Source organism: Lactuca saligna, chromosome 5 (genome assembly GCF_052625555.1).
Source record: "Lactuca saligna cultivar CGN05327 chromosome 5, ASM5262555v1, whole genome shotgun sequence".
Taxonomy (NCBI): Eukaryota; Viridiplantae; Streptophyta; class Magnoliopsida; order Asterales; family Asteraceae; genus Lactuca; species Lactuca saligna.
Window position 1 is genome coordinate 170,284,685 of NC_136421.1, and position 19,823 is coordinate 170,304,507.

At 36.4% G+C, this 19,823-nt stretch overlaps 1 long non-coding RNA gene across 1 annotated transcript; it reads left to right on the plus strand.

Annotated features, from left to right (window-relative positions):
* Positions 1-4,476: 4,476 nt before the first annotated feature.
* On the plus strand, positions 4,477-5,279 carry LOC144997851 (uncharacterized). Its single transcript, XR_013659960.1, has 2 exons — positions 4,477-4,789; positions 5,157-5,279. It is a non-coding gene; the product is annotated as an uncharacterized LOC144997851 (long non-coding RNA).
* The last annotated feature ends 14,544 nt before the right edge of the window (positions 5,280-19,823 follow it).

The window sequence follows — 19,823 nt, forward strand, 5'->3', positions numbered from 1 at the left end:
ATCGCAAGATGATAATATCATATAATCTTTAAACTTAGAGATATGGTTATTGTTTGCTAGTTGATTATACATTGATAATGCGAAAACGCATCAGTAACTTGATGTCATAAAACGCATTATTGTGTATGGTTTAACTGGTAAATGATAAAGGCATATTAGTCGACGTTTTTCTGTTCCTTTTATTCTAGGAGGATAAAAGCGATATCTCGGCCACTTGATGATTTGGTTTGACTTATGTGCCGGGCCCGGTCAAGCTGAAGTTGATGTGTTCAACTGAGTTCTATGTCGAACAAATCAGAGATCAAGAAATAAAAATGCTAGACAATAAGTATTGTTAGCATGATATCTAGAACAGAGGATTATACGATCCCTTATCTAAAGGACAAGTTATTGGTCAGAGTTGACAGCGGCTATTGAAAGCTACGATTGCTATCGGGTACGGAAGTAATACGTGAGATATAGTTACTAGACTTATCCAAGTGGGAGACTGTTGGATTAATGTCTAAGTCAGTAACCATATTTGGTATATACTCGACCCGAGTGTGCATGGTCCTTTTGGGTTGCCTTCACCAAAGCAACTTGACAAGGTAATTTGATATGAGAGAGGAGATATTATGATTTATTAATATATTATAAGAATAATATATTAAAGGAGAAATCATATTTATTTGATTAGTATTAGTCATAAATTAATTAGAAATTAATTTGGTGACTAAAAGAGACAAATTAAATAAAGGGGTATAAACTGTCAATTGTGTGATAGTTGAGTTTTGGGCTAGGAAACCTAATGGACTAAGGGGGAACGAAATTATGATGAAGGATCATCATATTTTCGTCCAAGGCCTCATTCCATAAGGTTTCTTGGGCTGCTTGGTGGCTAAGCTGTCCATTAGGGTTTTGACTGAAACCCTAGCACCCTATAGTATAAATACATACCCTATGCTTCAATTTAAGGCCACTTGATTCCAAGGGAACCCTAGGGCCGAAATTAGCATCATTCCCTTCTCTCTCTTAGTTGCCTTCTTGCTTCAAGGTGTTTGTGAGCCATTAGAGGCACTACAATTGTGGTGCTTGCTTTCAAGAGTTCTAGAGAGTTCAAGAGATCAAGGAAACTAGTTGTTATTGCTATATAACAACAAAGGTATGTTTTCTACACTTCTATGTAAATTTCGAAAATTATAGAAGCATGCTAGGGTTTATTTTGTGTTCATAAAGTTGTATGTCTTATGGTGAAAACATAGGTCCAAACTAGGGTTGCATGCACACATAGGATTGTTTGTATAAAACCTAACAGGAACTGCAATAGCTGATTGATTATATCATCGAGTACGACATGGTCTAGTCCCTGGCCATTTTGGGCCATTGGTCTCTATATACTTCTACATCCCTCAAAATTTCTTTGAAAACTCGGTTCTCAAAAACACCCAGAAACCCTAGATCATAAAACAAAAACAAACAAGAAGAAACCGAAATTGGTATTCTAGGTTTTTTCAAAGAAATTTAATGGAGGGTAGGTAGTGAGGCGGCGTTGATGGCAGGAGGTGGTATGCTCGTTCGTCACAATAACAAAAATCAATCACGTCTATGGTGAATCGTTGATTGTAGAAGTGGGCGGCGATAGTCGGTTTTGTTGAAAGGTAGAAGGATCAACTACAAAGTGGCCATGGAAACAAGGAAAAAGGGGTTTTTAGCGGTGGAAAAAAGGGATAGTGAGAATAAGGTGGGGTTTTTAATTTTTGGGGGATTTCATTTCCTCCTTTAGGTATTAAAAGATGAGGCGTGAGTTTCATTAAAAAAATATAAAACGACATCATTTGACGACACACATTTTATAATAAGCACCCTTTGTGTTTTTTTTCCTGACACTAATTTTAGGGCATGCAAAATGCATGTCCTAAATCCTTAAAATTTCTAGAGTGCCGACATTATTTTTAGGTCACACACTTTTGCGTATCATAAATTAATGCGTATCATAAATCGCGTGTCATTAAAGGCCTTCTTTCTAGTAGTGAAAAAAAAAACAATTTGATGAAATCCCAAATACCGAAAGAGAACACCAATTTTCTAAAGAAGCATTTAAAAACAATTATTTGATTATTGTTGTAGATATGACTATTGTTCAATTGAAAAGTAGATATTGAACAAATGCCATATTTTGAGTTTATATTTAGCTTTTCGTTTGATGGTTCCAAATTAGTTTCTTTAGTTGATGATGAATTAAAATATTATTTAAATCTTGAGTCCAACTTAACAAGTGGTGAAGAATATGATATTGATGGAATTCGTTTATTTATTGAGTTACGAATTTTGCAATATTTTTGTTGACAGTGTCAGTAACGGTTGCTTCCGCAGAAAGGAGTTTTTCAAAATTGAAGTTCTTGAAAATGTATCTCTAAAGTACTATGACTCAAGAAAGATTGAGTATTGAAAGTATTTTTTTATAAAATATTGATTATTACAAAATATGAGATGCTTATGCTTCAAAAAAATGCATGAAGACATTTTTTTAGGGTTTATTTATTTATTTATTTATTTATTTGTTTGTTTGATTATAAAAGTTGTTTGATTATAAAAGCTACTGTACTTTTGATTTTGTAAAATTCTTATATATAAGGGCATAAAAGTCTTACCTCACTTCAGGAAGTAAAAAATAATGGACCAGCCCTGAAAAAATAATCAGTTGTCCATCAAGATTGAATTGAAGATCATAAATTTAACAACTACAACCAACAAAAATAAGAATCATAGAGTGAAAAACCATTTACCTATTGAAGACTTGAAGAATGATATCTCCAACAACCCCCACCCCTAGATCAAGTTTGATCTAAAAAACACTAATAAAAATATCTTTCATAGCAAACATATGTTTGTTTGGAAATAGCTACATAATTATCACCATGAACAGGGATGATTTCAATACCTACATGATTTATGATGTCTTGTAGACCAATGCTTAGCGGGAAGCACATCGTCTAACCTTGTTTGCTTTAAAAATTAATGGTAACGCCATGCGTGTTTACAATGAGAAAAACAATGCTCGACATAATAAACCAATATACACTTACCGAAAGATCCGACCCAACATAATTTAAAGAATGACTTTTGTTGTTGAAATAATCTTCGTAAATCAATGCGTATTCTTTGATGTGCAAAAATAACTTATTGTATAAATCCGACATAATGAGATAATAATAATAATAATAATAATAATAATAATAATAATAATAATAATAATAAAAAACAAAAAAATAAAGGACGTAATAAATAATATAGTAATTACACCATCCATGATCCATGTGGTTTGGGTAATTTGCACTTTAGGACCCTAATTTTTTTTTTAATCCGAACAATCTTTATAATTTGTTTTTGTTAAACATTGGTCCCTGCTATGCATAAAAAGACTTTATTATCATTTTTTATTTTCTGTTTTAATTTTGTATATTTTTAATTTTTTATTTATCTTTTAAAAAAGTATTTAGTAAATTAGTTGTGTCTTACCACCCGATACCTCACATTCACTATTCATTCATATACAACTTCAACTTTAAAGACATTGTAGTCTTTAGCGTCAAAACCATCGACAAAATCGATGTCTTTGGTAATGCCATCTCCACCGGTAGGTCGATGGCAAATGGGAAAGATTAAGGGAAGAATAAGTCGATTGAAAACTGAAAACACGTATCTTTTACCATTTCTTTCAATCTATCTACCTTGTCTCCATGCTATACACCGTCGGTATCAGTCACCAAATTTCGTTGATGATGGATCCATTATCAGAGAGGGAGTCATAAGGAGGAAGTGGGGGTAGGCCTGTAACCAAAGTTCCATATATGATTTCGTTATCCGTTTCTTGACTTTGCAAATATTAAATTGAAATCAAAACCTAAATCCGTCTTTCAAATCTAATTTGAAAAAGATTAATTAAAATATATCTTCATCATCAACCTTCGATCGTCTCAAATCCATCTATTAGATCAGTTTCGAAAAAAAAAACGGAGAGAAGAAAAGAGATGAAGCTAATCATTATGGAGGAGACGAAAATCATCTCTAATTTCCATTTCTTCCGACAAGTTAGTGAGGGAAGGAGAAACACAAGTAGATAATGAAATCCTCTAACAACAATGGGTGAGGGATTATAACGAAAATGGAAATTATGGTGGTAGTGTCGTTTGTTTTCATTCTCTTTCACCGGAAGACAGGAGTTTGACACGCAGGCGATAACGTGAGCGGCGATGGAAGCGAATAAAATGAAACCGAAAGTTATTTGTCGACGGAGAAATGAATAATTTGTTGTTATTGGACGTAGTGGATGTTGGACCCACCTTATTTATTTTAATTGTTAAATAATAAAAAAGAATAAAAAAATTAATTAGAAAAAATATACGAGAGTATTATAGTCATTTTAGGTCAGTAAGGAATAAAACCGAACAATAAAGATGTTCCGAGCTAAAAAGAATTAGGAACCAAATATACAGACTTTCCCAAACTACAGGGACCACTCGTGTAATTTACCATGTATATTTTCGCTGTTTAAAGAGAACAGCTGCCTACTCCTCTCTTCCTCTCTCCCCTTTCTCTCTCTCAAACGATTTTAAAAAACACGATTTGACTCCATCGCTCCTCTTGTTGTTGCGATTTTGACAAAATCGGTACCACTCCTTTTGGTTTTACTCACGTTTACGCTTGTGGTTTCAGCGGTGATCTTCAGCAACTTCTCGATTTAGTATCTGAATGCAGAAGCTTCAACCCATTTTAGCAAGTTTATTAGACACTAATCATTCAATTCAAGGTATTCTGATTGCTTCTTTAAAAGGGATTAGTTTACAGTATTGCTAATGTGTAGTCATCTATCACTAACTTGTTGAATCGAATCACTAAATTAATCATGAAATGATGAAATGAACTTTGATGGTGAAATTATCCTCTCTTTGCCATGGTAAGCATCAAAGCAGGAGTTCCTGTGATGAAAAATGTAATTGTCTCTTTGTATTTGTGATGAAATTAGAAGCTCATAGTTTCAAGAAACATTTTTTTATAAGCTTTTATAAATGGTTCTTGATTATTTGTGTAAATGTAGGGCGTTGCTTCTTTTTAATTTTATGATTTAATTAGTTGATCGTGACTCATGTTTTGTTTCTTTTTATGTTGTTGATCAGGTTGCTGATTCACCTGATAAGTGTAAGAAAAGGCATATATGGGGCAAAAGTGTTGATAAAAAGGTTATTTGGAATGATTGTAGTCTTCACAACTTTATAATTTGATGACTTAATTCCCATGCTTATCAATTATTTATTAAATCTCATTTAAAATGTCAATTATAAAAATTGGAAAATGAATTTGATGTTGTGAAAGAAGACACGCTTTCATAAAAAAACATAACATGATGAAGTCGAAAATCATTTAGGCTATATCACTATAATGATGTGGTAGTACACTAATGTTTAACATTTGCTTCTAATGTTAAAATATTGTTATTTAATCTTTGTTTCCTCATTACATTCGTCTTGATATTATGATGAAAGGTTCTTGCCCATTGCCTTGATTTCCTTGAATTTTATTGTATAAAAAATAGAGTTACTTAAGCAAAATGTTAAACGTGTATTTATGCAAGATAATTCCAATAGCTTCGATTTTAAGCAAAGAATCAAACTTATTTATGAGCAACATACACCAAGAAAATGTACACCAACGAAATAAAAGTAAAACACCATTACCCAATAAAAAAATTGAACCTACACTGTATACAAATCTTAATCTACCAAAAAGCTTGGAAGAACCGAAAATGGAATAATACTCACAGAGATGTAAGGGAGAAAATTGAAAAAAATAATATAATTAAGAGAGGAGGAGAGCAATAATTAGACGTGGAAATTTTCTTTAGCCGGGAACCAGTTCCCGGTTTAATTTTAGAGCTAATTTTAGGGGCCTCTGTTTTTCAAGAGACTGGACTTTGCTCTGGATTTATGGATCAAATCTTTGGCCAAAAATAATTATACCGATAACTAGTAATTACCTCCAAAAACTGAGTTTACATGCTGGTTGCTATCCTGGGCCCTGGCCCAGCTCGTTCTGGATTGACATGGCGGCATGTCTTTTGAAAATCAAATTACATATAGTAATATAGTTGATTCTATTAGTGATTTGAAAAAAAAAAAATCTTTATATATTGATTTTATAATCCTGAATTTATATATTTTTTTGTTCAATTAATCTAAATAACCGGTAATTATATCATTTTACCTAGTTCACAAGTTATCCAACTTTTAAAAATTACATTTTTGACCCAGATTTCAAATTTTATTATAAATTTGGTTTAAAATTTACAATTTTAGCCTAGATTTTAAATTTTATTATAAATTTCGTCCGAAATTTATCCTTTCAGCCAAAATTTCAGAATTTTGCTATGAATTCATCCTAATATTAGTTAGTTTTTTTTCCTCAAATTTTTGTTTTTAACATGTTTTTTCTTTATAAAATCATATTTATACAAAAAAAAAGATATTTTCATATAAAAATCTTATATTTTCTATATAAAAACTTTATTTATTTATTTATTTTGTATATGAAATACCTATGTATAAAAATATGTATTTATTAAGTACATAAATATATAAAAATCCGTTTTTATAAAAAAATGTCTACAAACACACACACAGCCCCACACACACACACACACACACACACACACATATATATATATATATATATATATATATATATATATATATATATATATATACCCTAACACCTATTTTATTATAAATACATTTTGTAAAAACATATTTATATGCACAAAAATAAGTGTTTGTATATATTTCTTTTGTAAACACACACACACACACACACACACATATATATATATATATATATATATATATATATATATATATATATATATATATATAACACCTATTTTATAATAAGCTTATTTGTATTCAAACACGTTTATATATAAAATGTATATAAAAACGTATTTTATAAAAATATATTCAAACATGTTTTTATAAAAAAATAATGTATACAAACAAGTTTATATAAAAATGTATTTGTAATAAAATTGGTGTTTGTATACATTTTTTTTGTAAAATATGTGTTTGTATACATTTTTAAAAATAAAAACGGAGTTATATATATTTGTATACTTAATAAATACCTATTTTTATAAATAGGTATTCTGTATACAATAATGTTTTTATACAGAAAATATAAGATTTTTTTATATGAAAATAGGTTAATTGTTGTATAAATATGATTTTATAAAGAAAAAAACATACTCGAAACAGAAATTTGAGAAAAAAATTCTAATAAAATGAAGTTAGGATGAATTCATAACAAAATTCTGAAATATGAGCAAAAAACATAAATTTTAAACAAAATTTGTAATAAAACTTAAAATCTAGGTCAAAAATGTAAATTTTGAACAAAATTGTAATAAAGTTTGAAATCTGGGCCAAAAGTGTAATTTTTAAAAGTTAGATAACTTGTTGATCAGGTAAAATGGTCGAATTGAATACGATTACCGATTTTTGAGATTTAATTGAATAAAAAGAAAGATATATAATAACTAAATCGATTATAATATTAATATGTAAAAACTTTTTTTCGGTTATGTTTTATGTTATTTTTAGAAATAAACAATGATGTTGATTTATCGCTCTAGCACCTAGCACCATGGCAAATCATTCATCCACAACTCCCTTTGCATGACCAATGGACAATTAGAATATTTCTACATTATTAGAATAGTTCTACATTACCCTTTGATTATCATTGCCGAAAGTATCCTAGAAGTATCATATCTCTTATATAATATGTGTGAATTGTGTTAGTTTAGTTGTAGAATATATTCCAAGAATAACGAATAAAAAAATCAATAATCACTCAAAACCATGGAAATGCTTGCTGTACTTGTTAATTTAGCAATCCAAGATGGCACCCATTCAAGCAACAATCACAAATCAACGTGAAGACATATAGTGGCCGACAGACGCATGACAAAATCTCAAGGGTTTCATACTTGATTTTAGAGGATGTAAACTGAAAAACTTAAATTACACTGAAAATCTTTAATGAAAATTTACACCATGCTGCAAATTTTTAAAGGTTGCACCGAGCACCCCGAAAACCCTTTAAATCCGCCAATAAACACATAACGTATTCATATCACCACAAGGTAACATTAGTTCTTACACAAGAAGTAATAGCAAAATTGCTTTGAGCAAGTGAAGTAAATAAGTTTTTATGTTCATCTCTCAATCTAATCGGTGAATGGAGTGGAATCTCATCGAACTTTACAACAACTAATATATAAAGCTTACAAAATGGAAATGATATATATATATATATATATATATATATATATATATATATATATATATATATATATATATAGAGAGAGAGAGAGAGAGAGAGAGAGAGAGAGAGCTAGGTTCAAATGTTTCTAGCAAGTATTGTGTACCTAAATGCACTAATGAAAATTCAAGAAATATAATAAATCATTAAATAAATCATTAAAGAGTATTTTGGACATTTTGTACTTTTAATTAATGTAATCATTTAATTTAAATCTTGCAATTAAGGAAATAAAGTAATATATTTGACCTAGTCATTTGTGTTCTGGTTTATAGGCGTGCATATTGTTCCATTCCAACCCTAACACATCTCTTTCTTTTTTGCGACCTTCTTTAGAAACCAGCGAGAAGAGAGGGCGAGATCGGGAACTCGGTGGAGCTACCTGTCCGAGTTCTAGAAGACAACCGGAGAGAAGAAAGGTTGGAAGGTCTAAGGCAGATTACTCGTTTGGTAAGTCTAGTATGTCCCTGTTTCTTATTCTGTCTTTTACCTCTTTCTTTTCTACTAGATGTAGCATAACCACAAACTACCGGCACCCTCTTGATGCCGGTGTGCATTCTTACCACCGCCGGCCACCAATTGGTGGCTGTGTGTGTATGCATCCGATGTAGTGTTCCTAGACTTTTCCACCAACCTCCGTCGATTGACTCTACACAATTGCATTGTCTAATCGAAATTGTCGCACAACTGCCGCCGTTGAATCTTTTGCTTCCGACCATATAGTTGATTCTCAATTTCATCCGCTTCTCCCCCAAGTTTTTTTAGTGGTACGTAAAAATCCTAAATTCTGATTTTTTTTTTCTTTTTAAACCTGTTAATTTCAATTGTTTATGTTCTAAAAGATTTCATGAAATTTCATCCAAATAAAATCACATTTGCGTATATATGTAATTGGATTTGTGGTTGTAAATTGAATTAATTATAATATGTTAGAAATATGAAGTTATCTTAGACCTCACTACCTCCGATCGCTCTTGGTTAAGGTACCTCTCTGATTCTTTATTTTTTTTTATTTTGGTAGTACTTGTTGATACTTTTAATTGGGGCAAACAAAATATTACAATAGTATAGGTAAGAATATTCAAAATCATTCCGCAAGAATAGTTTATTCTGTAAGATTATTTATTGTTGTATTCTGATAGAATTGTAGTTAATTATTTATATGTTTAGTTGTTCCAAGTGTATCACTACTAAATATTTGGCAATGAATTTGTGATAGAAAAGACTTGAAGAATGGCTTGAAGACCTGATGGGAAAGGCTTGAAGAATGAATTAAAGAATGACCACACTTAAGAATGTAGTTATTTTTTAGGAATTACACTTGTTATTCTTTCAAAGTGTTGTTATTATTCAATGAATCACAATCATACAATGTAATTATTTGATATATTATTAATTCATGAATCGATTTGGTGTATTCTTTTAGAATGTATTTAGTATTTTATGATTGACATTCTGTCATTCTGACAGAATAAAATCGAAAGTATATTTACTAGTTCATGGTTGACATTCTTTTATTTTGACAGAATAATATCGAAAAATATATTTACTAGTTTATGGTTGGCATTCTATCATTCTGACAAAATATAATCGGATTTTTAAATTTGAATTAATTTAAAATATTCTGATTTTTAAAAATAAAAGAGTTAATTATTCCTAAAAATCCAAAAATTTCCTTTTTTAATATAGGTTAATTGACTAAAATGCCCTTATACTGAAATTAATGTGATTATATGGTACATGTTGTCCTATTCTAATACCATAGATCCTCAGATCAATGACCTTTGATTATATTCCATTCGATGGTCCAGATTTGTGCATTCTGGCACACAATAGTTAGTAAAAACAAAATAACCTAAGTATATATATATATATATATATATATATATATATATATATATATATATATATATATATATATATATATATATATATATATATATATATATATATATATATGAATCCAAAAATTGGTAGGCACCGCGAATACGATTCTCCACAAATCATTTAATCAATGGTACAAATGTCAAATTGGTTTACTTGGTCGTGATGCGTTCGCACGTAGCGCACGTGAATGGAATGTAATACAAACTCGAGGGAATAATCATGTTCGACTAATGTCCATGAAATGTTATTTCAATGAGTTTTTTACCTTTTCATTTATTTTGTTTTTTTTTCGTGTTTTTATTATATTTTTATTTTTCGTTAAAAAATTCATTTTTTTTTTAAATTAGACATATGCTCAGTTTTAATGCTTTTAATTTTTTTGTCTTTTTTTTTTTAAATTTTTTTTTTTTTTTTTTTTTTAAATTTTAATTTTTTTCTTTTCTTTAAAGAAAAGTTATTATTTTTTTCTTTTTTCTTTTAATATCTTTACTGTATACTTGAAGATATTATTTTTTATTTTTTTATTTTATTTTATTTTTTTTTCTTTTTGTAACTAAATATCGGTGGAAAAAACTCAAACCGATATTTAGTCATGCTGGGGTGGGGGCAGGTGTCTAGAGAGGCCATATGACCGAATTTTCCTTTTCTTTTTTCTTTTAATCTTTTTGCTTTTGTTACTTGTACTTTCTAAACAATTAAGTTTCCTTGGAAATTATCAAAATTTCACAATTAATTACAAAATATCATATCATCTTGCGAGGTTTTGACGATGATTAAAATCAAACCTTGACAATTTATTTTTTCACTATTAAGGCCAAAATTGTTGTTGTGGTTCCTAACATTTTTTGAGTTTCTACTTGATCCAACTTATATATATATATATATATATATATATATATATATATATATATATATATATATATATATATATATATATATATATATGTATAAAAGTTGAAATAGAAACATTAAATAGTGTGATACCTAAAAATACTATGTTTATGTTATTATTCTGTAAGGAATGTTGTATATATGTGTTGTTGAAGTAATTTTAATATGAATATTATCGTTTGATTATTCATATGTTCATTAGAATGCTATTATTCTATTATAAATTTATGTATGTGCATTTTTGTAGCAAATTCTAATTTTAGTTTATACATCTGACTATTAATTTATTCTGAATAATGACATAAAAATGTGGATACAAAATTCATTGTAAAATAATAACATAAAAATAGTGTTTTTACTTTCTCACACTATTTACTGCTTTTATTTGAACTATATATATATATATATATATATATATATATATATATATATATATATATATATATATATATATATTATAATACATTCATATTTGTGGACCCCATTATTTTTAAGACATTTATCTTAAAAACAAGGAGATCAAATCTTGACCTTTTATTTTAATTTGAATGGTATATAATTATGATCCTTGTGTAATCAAAACAAAAGATAAAATGTACTACCCTTAAAGGCAAATATATCACATGTAATGCACAAACAAACACAATTGTAAAAATAAAAGAGACTATAATAACAGTTTACACTCCCCATACCCTTATTTGAAAATGTCTCTTTCTTTCTCTGAATCGGTTCTCGTACTTAATCTCTGAAAAATAAAACGTTTAAAGCGATCACCACTATTCGATTCCATAACTGCCTTCTCTCTCCACCTCTCCACCGTTACCACCTAACAACGTTGGTGTTGGGAGCGCCTTCAACATCACCGTTTACTCTTGGCATCACATCCAGAGCCACTAACGTTGGCTCCAAATACCACCACCGCTTTTTACATCCCCAGACCAGCATTGGTCTTTCTCTTTAGAATCGCCACTACATCCTAAACACCAACTAACACTACTGCACCACCAGATCGGCTCTATCGACCTTCTTCCATCCAGTCGAATATATGTTTGTTAGTTCAATATCTATTTGTGTTTATTTTGTAGATATTTATATAAGTGTTTGTGTATTGTAGATCTGTATTTTTTTCTGTAGATCTATCTATATATGTTGTTAGATTTGTTAATCTAAGATCTTTTGATTCATGTGTATGTTGTTGATTTCTGTGATTTGTATCTGTGTATAAGTTATATGGTTGATTATGTGAGTAAGTTTGTGTGGGACATTTGAATTTTTTTTTTCTGGAGACCATGAGTCAAGATGATTATAAATGCATATGTAGCACCTGGTTCCCGGTACGTAAAATTTATCTAAGTATTTTGCAATTTTAGCCTTAGACTCGGCGAATTTTAGGCCCGACTCGCCGAGTAGAGACGGGATATAGAGCACGTTTAAGTTGGTGACTAGGCGAGTCCATATCCTGGACTCGGTGAGTCCCCGCTGTCTGATGAAACCCTAAATTTCAAGGGTTTGCACCCTTTATAAACCAACCTTATGTGCCCCAACCTAGCCCCCCTTCACCCTCAGAGCTCCCAACACCATCCAAACCCTTATTTCTTGAGAGATTGAAGTGCTTTGGTGTGTTTCTTGAAGATTTTAAGAGAAAAGAAGAGTAGATCAAGAAGAGAAGAAGGAGGCCATGCATCCTTGTGTTATTTCAGTGATTTCCTTGAGGTATAACTCAGTTTCCCTCTGTTTGCATGCTTATATTACTTTGTAGCTACATTATAGTCCTTCTTGAGTCATTTCCAAGCTTGTTTTCGAGTTAGGGTTTGTAATAAGTTGATTAACCCTTAGATTTAGGCATGATTGAGCTCCAGGAGTTCAGATCTACTGCCTTTATGGAGCCATATTGCATGAAAGCCCTAGATATACTCTTTTAGTGCATTTTGAGTCCTAAAACCTTCATTGGTGTTTATTTACATGTAAAGCTGGAAACTTTACGTGTTAATCAAGCCCTAAGAACCCAGATCTATGTATAGCATGAGCTGGTTTCAAGCAAAATCGAGTATATAGTATTTGCATGAGAAAGACTCGGCGAGTCGTTTATCGGACTCGTCGAGTTGAGTCGCGAGTCCCATAGTTTTCCCCCTTTTCGTGTTTGCTGGGTGGAGTAGTGAGTCAGTGGGTCGGAAGCCAGACTCATTGATGAAGGAACTCGGCGAGTCAATCCCCTAACTCAGCGAGTTCAAGACAATCTTCTTCCCTCAAGAACAGACTCGGCAAGTTGTTCATACAACTTGGCGAGTCTCAGCATAGAATGTTCTTTGTATAAGATGAACTCGACGAGTTGTTCATACAACTAGGCGAGTAGGATAAAGGACTATTGGACATCGGCTTAGAAGGAAAATTCGCGAGTCAATGCCTAACTCGATGAGTAGAGACGAGCTTATGGTCAATCGAAGGGATAGGGACTCAATGAGTTCGCGACCCAACTCGGCGAGTTGGGTCAACTGGAAGTTGACTTTGACTTTGGCTCTTGGTTTGGTTAGGGTTAAATGGTCATTTTACCCTGAGGTCGGTTAGCAGTATTTGATTGAGTGTTTGGTGGGAATTGCAGCCGGAGGATTTCCGGAGCAGCAGCAGCAGACAGACCGTTCCTACGCAGATCAGCAGTTATTACGAGGTGAGTTACCTTCCAGTAGCGGTGGGTCTAAGGCCACAATGCCGACCCACCAGTTGGATACATATGATAGATGATTGTCTTTGTGATATCATCTAGGTTTGCTACTACTTGATATGTTATATGCTAGCATGATATGTTGTATGTGATAGTAGTAGAGTTCGGTTGTTAGGACTGAAGGGTAGTTAGACACCCTAGATACGTCTGACAGTATGTGATGATGTGTTTGCATGTTGGCTTGTTATGTTATATACGATAGAGGTAGTATGAGGGGACCAGTCCCCAAGTTCGGTTGATAGGACCGAAGGGTAGTTCAGGCACCCCAAATATGTTTGATAATATGTTATGTTATGATATATGTGATAGTAGCAGTAGGGGTGAAATAGTCCCCGAGGATCGGTTGTTAGGACCGATGGGTAGTCAGCACCCCAGAATGGCTTGACATGGGTAGTCAGCACCCCAGAATGGCTTGACACGGGTAGGTTGGCACCCCAGAATGGCCGTACCAGTTAAGTTGGGCACCCTAGAATTGCCTGGCAGTATGTATGATATGTGATTGTATGGTATGTGGTATGATGGGGGAACTCACTAAGGTTCATGCTTAAAGTTTTCATTTTTGGTTTCAGGTACCTCTTCTTCGAAAGGGAAGGAGTTGGCGTGGTAGCGGCACATCACACACACGCTTTGTATTCCGCACTATGAGATCTTCCTGGGGATTTGTACTCTGACATTGTTATGTTTTTATAAACTGATTTCCAGACACGCACATCTTTTATGAAATGATATGATCGGTGAATGTTTTATTTCTAATGTTTTGCTAAGTATGTGTTTTAAAAATGAAAATTTTGACTCGTATTTTTGGGACATTACAAGTTGGTATCAGAGCCCTAGTTTGAGGGATTCGGAGACACCTTCGGGGGTGTCTGAACTCAAATCCAGGGATTAAAAGATTTTGAAAAAAAAGAATGTTTTCTAAAAGGTTAAGTAAAGAGTTTTAAGAAGGAACAAAGTGTGTGATGTGCGCGACCGGCCGAGCTCAAGTAAGTATTCCCTAATGTACCCATACAAGTTTATATATGTTTATCAGTTCCATTAGAACAACGTGCTAGAATAGGACTAAGGATCTAAGAGTGATGCCTTATGTGCCTGCTTTATGTGCTTAAGTATATGAAAATTGCATGCTAGGATTGAGTAGACAGCAGTAGGATAGCCTGTTTAGGTTATGCCTGATAGCATGAGCTTAGCATTGTATGCTAGTACAGTTTCCCATTATGAGGATGGAATTGCTTGAGTAGTCTCCTATGTCTGAATGTTGCTTGCTTTGTGCTTTGTGGGACTCTAAGTGATGGGAGTTAGCCATTAGGTCAATGCATCACATCACATGTGAACAGGGTTGAATAATCTCAGAGTGCTAGACTTGGCCCTATTGCGCAACTCTTGTCTGAGTCTAATCGTTGTAGGGACGAGTCTTTTACTTAAAGGATTATCTGAGCCTTGACGCATGTGATGGTATTCAGGTGATGGCTAATTGGCATCACAAGGAGGCTTTCAGCAGATGAGGACTGAATCGAGTATAGCCAGTGGATTCCCTGGGGCAAGCCCAGGATGGGAGTAACAGAAATTATTAGCAGTAATAGTGACTTGGTGGAGTCAAGGCAGTACTTTAGGAAAGTACGGATAGATGTGGAAGGTAGTATGGGCCCGTACTACTGGAAGCAGAGGATCCGTACTCGAATCAAGGAAAGCTGAGATGAGACCAGGAAACTTGTGGTAGTAGTGATTCCTCGAGATATATCAGTGTGTCATGATGTTTATTATGTTGTGTTTTAGAATGGTGGTATTGCGCCCTAGACCAGCAGTTGGTAGTTCAGGAGAGGGATTAGGTTCGGGATCAGGTTCTGAGCCACTGGATGAGGGGCTACATGATTTCATCGCGTCAGAGATCACCAGGGGCATCCTTGAGTCGACCCCATTATCTTCGGGTCAATCAAGGAAGGGATAGTGGAGTTGATGGAGGATTGCCTCCGAGCATTCAGGAGCGACGTGGCATCTGGCCAGTCAGGATCTCGCACATTGTCCTTTAAGGACTTCAGGGGTAGTGGTGCGTTGGATTTTCACGGGGCGAAGGACCCCATAGCTGCTAGGCGATGGATTGCAGACATTGAGTCTGCACAGATGATTAGCTTCTGTCCTGAGGGGTCGAAGGTGAGGTTTGCAGCAAGGTGTTTACGTGATCGAGCTAGGGATTGGTAGGAGTCCGTGGGTGACTCGTTGGGAGCCTCGACTGTCGAGGCTATGACCTGGTCGGACTTCGCGACCAGGTTTAGCGCAAAGTTTGCACCGGCTGTCGAGCTTCAGCAGCTGGCCAGGGAGTTCTTGGATATGAGGCCGACGACGGAGACTGTGGCAGAGATCACCGCCAAGTTCCAGGAGAGGGCATTATTGGTGCGCCAGTATGCGGGTGATGAGGACATGAGGAGGACCCGCTACCATGACATGCTCTGAGCTGATATTCGAGAGCATGTCAGTTTTTCAGCTTGCCCTACCTTGGACTCTATGATTGCCAGGGCGAGGGAGAAAGAGATAGATCTGGAGCACATCCGGAAGAGGAAGACAGAGGAGGGACAGGCAAGAGGGGCTTCGGGGAAGAAGCCCAAGGGACCAGATGGTAGGCCGAAAAGCCAGTCAGGACTGAGCCGCTGCAAGAAATGCGACAGGCCTCATGACGGGGCATGTAGGCTGGGATCGTCGGGCTGCTATAAGTGCGGCAAGACGGGGAATTTCAGCAGGGATTGTATCACCCCTGCACCTGTGATACAGACGTCTGAGTTGCTGTGTTTCCACTGGAACCAGAGGGGCCACAAGAAGGCCAATTGCCCCTAGTTAACAGCATCACGCCGGTTAAGGTGCCAGCTCCAGCTACCTTGTGGATTACAAATGGCCGGTAGGGCAAGGCCGAGGCTCCAATGGTGAGGAGCCGGGCGTTTCAGCTGATTACCGAGGAGGCACGCGCCGCACCCGATGTGGTGACGGGTATGATTCTTTCCCTCTATTTTATTTTTATGATGTTATGATATTGATATGTGCTCTGTGTATATGCGTTAGGATTGTTCCATGTGAATGGTATCCCTGTTCAGGTGTTATTTGACTCGGGTGCCACCCGATCATTTGTTTCCCTTGCGCTTAGCAGGAGGTTTACTGAGTCTGCGGGCATGTTGGATTGCCCTTTAGAGGTAGAGATTACCGATGATCGATCGGTGCGAGCATCAGCAATATTCAGGGATTGTGTTCTAAGGTTATTTGAGGAGCGATATTTGGTGGATTTGGTTGCTATCCCATTGCGGGGGAACAAGGTAATTATAGGCATGGATTGGTTGAGCCCTAATGGGGTGGTGATAGATTGCACACAACAACTAGTGCGGATCAGGACCCCAAGTGGGGGAGAGTTGGTGGTCCACGACTAGAGGCCACAGCATGGAACCACAGTATGTTCAGCAGCGAGAGCTAGGCGCTACCTTCAACAGGGTTGCGCGGGATAGGTCGCGTACGTGATGGATACCCGGGAGACGGGTAAGACGACGGTGAGCGAGGTTCCAGTGGTGTGAGACTACGCTGATGTGTTCCCGGAGGAGCTCCCTGGAATACCTCCGGAGCGTCAGGTAGAGTTCAGGATCGACCTAGTTCCTGGTGCGGCTCTGATAGCTAGGGCACCCTATCGGTTGGCTCCTCCCGAGATGCAGGAGTTGTCTACGCAGTTGCAGGTGCTGCTAGACAAGGGATTTATTCGACCAAGCAATGCACCTTAGGGAGCCCGATCTTGTTTGTGAAGAAGAAGGACGGGTTGCATTGGATGTGTATAGATTACCGGGAGCTGAATAAGGTAACAGTGAAGAACCGTTACCCAATCCCGAGGATTGATGACCTCTTTGATGAGTTACAGGGAGCATCTTGGTTCTCCAAGATCGATTTGCGTTCAGGTTATCATCAGATGAGGGTTAGAGAGGAGGATGCACATAAGACCACGTTTCGAACGCGATATGGCCATTATGAGTTCGCGGTGATGCCGTTTGGGCTCACAAATGCTCCTGCCACGTTCATGGACCTCATGAACCGCGTGTGTAGACCGATGCTGGATCGGTCTGTGATAGTTTTCATTGATGACATCTTGGTTTATTCCAAGACACAGGAGGATCACGAGGATCATCTGAGAGAGGTTTTGGAGACCTTGAGGAGGGATAGCTTGTACGCCAAGTTCTCCAAATGTGAGTTTTGGTTGCGCGAGGTGCAGTTTCTTGGGCACCTCGTCAACCAAAACGGGATTTCAGTAGACCCGACCAAGGTGGAGGACATAATGAGATGGGAGGTTCCGAAGTCTCCATCCGAGATTCGGAGTTTCCTAGGATTAACAGGCTACTATCGAAGATTCATTCAGGATTTCTCCAAGATAGCCATACCCCTAACATGGTTGACTAGGAAGGCCGTGGTCTTTCGATGGGGGCCTGAGCAGCAGGCATCATTCGAGATTCTGAGGCGGAGATTGTGCGAGGCACCAATCTTAGCCCTGCCCGAGGGTGTAGAGGATTTTGTGGTTTACTGTGATGGGTCTACCTCAGGTTTAGGCGCGATATTGATGCAGAGAGGGCATGTCATCGCCTACGCTTCGAGGCAGCTGAAGCCTCACGAGGTGAACTACCCGACGCATGATTTAGAGTTGGGGGCAGTGGTCTTCTCCCTCAAGATTTGCCGACATTACCTCTATGGAGTTCGGTGTACCATTTACACGGACCACAAGAGTTTGAGGTACCTCATGGATCAGCCAAATCTGAACATGAGACAGTGTCGGTGGTTGGACCTGGTGAAGGATTATGATTGCGAAATCCTTTATCACCCGGGGAAGGCCAATGTGGTGGCCGATGCGCTTAGCCGTAAGGCATCACCGATCAGGGATGTGTGTATGAGGATGACGGTGGTGAATCCACTATTAGAGCAGATTCAGGAAGCTCAACAGGAGGCTATGAAGGAGGAGCATCGGAAGAGCGAGCGAATAGTGGGTCAAGTCGCCTCTTTCGATTATGATAACCAAGGATTATTGACACTACACCGTAGGGTGTGGGTGCCGTATCACAGAGGCGTGCGCCAGATCTTGATGGAGGAGGCGCACAAATCCCGATTCTCCATTCATCCAGGGGCGATGAAGATGTATATGGATCTTCGTCTAGACTACTGGTGGCCCTGCATAAAGCGGGATGTGGCTTGGTACATCAAGCGATGCTTGACCTGCACGAAGGTCAATGTTGAGCATTAGAGACCGCATGGAAAGATGCATCCGTTAGATATCCCGTTGTGGAAATGGGAAGATATTACGATGGATTTTATCACAAAGCTTCCCAGGACTGCGCGTGGAGTAGGTTCGATTTGGGTCATCGTAGATCGATTGACCAAGAGTGCCCATTTTATTCTGATCCAGGAGAGCATCTCGTCCAAAAAGTTGGCCGATATCTATATCTGAGAGATAGTGGCGCGGCACGGGGTGACGGTGTCAGTAATATTAGATAGAGATGTGTGTTTCACTTCCAGGTTTTGGAAGAAGTTTCATGACGAGTTGGGCACTCGTCTGCATTTTAGCACCGCCTTTCACCCGCAGACGGATGGTTAGAGCGAGCGAACCATCTAGACCTTGGAGGATATGTTGCGGGCGTGCGTGCTAGACTTCGGTGGTAGCTGGGATACCTATGTTCCCTTGGCTGAGTTCCCGTACAACAACAACTACCACGCGAGTATCGACCACCCTCCTTTCGAGATGTTTTACGGTCGGAGGTGCAGGACCCCGATATGTTGGGGTGAAGTTGGCCAGAGGGTCATGGGGAGCACATAGGTGGTGCTCAAGACGACTGATAGAATCCAGCATGTTCGAAGTAGGCTTTAGACTGCGTAGAGTCGGCAGAAAAGTTACGCCGACAAGCGCCGATCAGACATGGAGTTCCAAGTTGAGGATATGGTACTCCTGAAAGTGTCACCTTGGAAGGGCGTC